The following is a 2,345-nucleotide window of genomic DNA, read 5'->3' as shown; positions in this document are numbered from 1 at the left end:
AGTACCCTAAAAAGAAAAGGAGTACTTGTGGCACCTTAGAGACTAATCAATTTATTTGAGCATGAGCTTTCGTGAGCTACAGCCCACTTCATCGGATGCATTCAGTAGAAAATACAGTGGGGAGATTTATATACACAGAGAACATGAAACAATGGGTGTTACCATACACACTGTAACCAGAGTGATCACTTAAGATGAGCTAATACCAGCAGGAGAGCGGGGGAGGGGGAGGGGGAGAAAACTTTTGCAGTGATAATCAAGGTGGGCCATCTCCAGCAGTTGACATGAAGGTCTGAGGAACAGTGAGGGGGGTGTATTATAGACTAACACAGCTGCTACTCTGAAACCCGCAGTTCCCTGTAACAGGCTGGCTGTGCCTGGGTGCCCCCTAAGAAGCTGGCGCTGTCTGGTCTGCAACCCCCCCACTAAAAAGTTTTCAGTGCCCACATGCCGTGATATCGCTGTCAAAGCGATGCCGTGACTCGGATTCGAACCGAGGTTGCTGCGGCCACAACGCAGAGTACTAACCACTATACGATCACGGCGAGCTACTGGGGCTCTGCGAGAAACGCCTGGCGCTCGCCCTATTCAGTGTGGTGCTGATGACGTCACCACGGAGAGGGCGGGCCAGTAGCTCTAACCCCTGCCCGTTCTAAGAACCATCTCTGGAGTAGCTATTGCGCATGCGGCTTCCAAGGGGGCGGGGTCGTGCTCTATCCTGCACGGATCTCCCCGCAGTGACTGCGCATGTGCGAAATAGGAGTGGGCGGAGCCGCAGAGACAAAACTCCTTAGCTCCCCTTCGGCGCGCGCCTGGGGCACTTGGGCGGTTTTGCTGTTGAGAGTTGTGGGCGTGCGCGCGCGCCCCCCGTTGGCGGTTGGGCGAGTGCGTGTGTTCGTTGGTCCCACCTGCCGCTGCCCCGCTCGGGGGATGGACGGGAGCGGACCGGAGCCGGCGCTGCCTGCAGCCTACGCGGGACCCGCACCGCAGCTGGCGGAACAGGCGCACATGCCCGCATACGGCACAGACACACACCGCGCCGTGCAGGCACACACAGCACATTCACACTCGCCCTGCACACTCACATGGGCACAAGTGTCATCACACACACTGTGCAGTCACTCACATCCCTACAGAGACCGTGCACTCACATCTATGCACACATTCATATCCACACACACAGAGCTGCACTCGCAGGACCCCCTGCACTCTGTGCACTCACACATCGGCTCTCTCATAGCCTGCCACGGCATCACATCCACACACACCATGCACTCTCACGTTGGCACACTCACATTCATACATACAGTGCTTACACACATGCACCCCACACACTCACACATGGGCACCATGATATCCACACACACTCATACATCACATACACTTGCACACACTCACATCTGCAAACACATGCACTCACCCCCAACCCTTCCCTGCTGTTCTCTATCACCAGGAAGAACAAAAAGCACATTTCTGTTTCTCTGCAGAGTCCCTTCATCTTTGTGCTCTTTAAGCCCTTACCATTAGGGAAGGTCTCTTCCACCTAAGCTTCAAGGGGAGATGGATCATCGTCTCACCCCATCCCCACCTCAGATGAGGTAACTGCAGACCAAACAGGTTGCATGAGATCACTCCTGGCAGAGCTGAAAATTGAAACCAAGTCTTGTCTGTTTAGCCACACTTTTTGAATGACTATATGCCATGTCCATGTGCTTGGCTAGACTGTCTGTGAAACTGGGCTTCTCCTGCCCACCTCCCTACCTGCATAGAGCACTACAAGTCCACAGGGGAAAGCGCCCTGTGTAAATGCACATAGAATCATAGAATATCAGGGTTGGAAGGGACCTCAGGAAGTCATCTAGTCCAACCCCCTGCTCAAAGCAGGACCAATCCCCAATTAAATCATCCCAGCCAGGGCTTTGTCAAGCCTGACCTTAGAAACTTCTAAGGAAGGAGATTCTACCACCTCCCTAGGTAATGCATTCCAGTGTTTCACCACCATCCTAGTGAAAAAGTTTTTCCTAATATCCAACCTAAACCTCCCCCACTGCAAGTTGAGACCATTACTCCTTGTCCTGTCCTCTTCTACCACTGAGAATAGTCTAGAACCATCCCCTCTGGAACCACCTCTCAGGTAGTTGAAAGCAGCTATCAAATCCCCCCTCATTCTTCTCTTCTGCAGACTAAACAATCCCAGTTCCCTCAGCCTCTCCTCATCAGTCATGTGTTCCAGACCCCTAATCATTTTTGTTGCCCTTCGCTGGACTCTCTCCAATTTATCCACATCCTTCTTGTAGTGTGGGGCCCAAAACTGGACACAGTACTCCAGATGAGGCCTCACCAAT

The 2,345-nt window shown here is 52.9% G+C and overlaps 1 non-coding gene across 1 annotated transcript; it reads right to left on the bottom strand.

Moving 5' to 3' along the window:
- Positions 1-473: 473 nt before the first annotated feature.
- On the bottom strand, positions 474-545 carry TRNAH-GUG (transfer RNA histidin (anticodon GUG)). Its single transcript has one exon. It is a non-coding gene; the product is annotated as a tRNA-His (tRNA).
- Between the last annotated feature and the right edge of the window lie 1,800 nt (positions 546-2,345).

The sequence above is a fragment of the Eretmochelys imbricata genome, chromosome 10 (assembly GCF_965152235.1).
Source record: "Eretmochelys imbricata isolate rEreImb1 chromosome 10, rEreImb1.hap1, whole genome shotgun sequence".
Taxonomy (NCBI): Eukaryota; Metazoa; Chordata; order Testudines; family Cheloniidae; genus Eretmochelys; species Eretmochelys imbricata.
The sequence above is the reverse complement of the archived record's forward strand: the minus strand, read 5'-3'. Positions and strand labels throughout refer to the sequence as shown.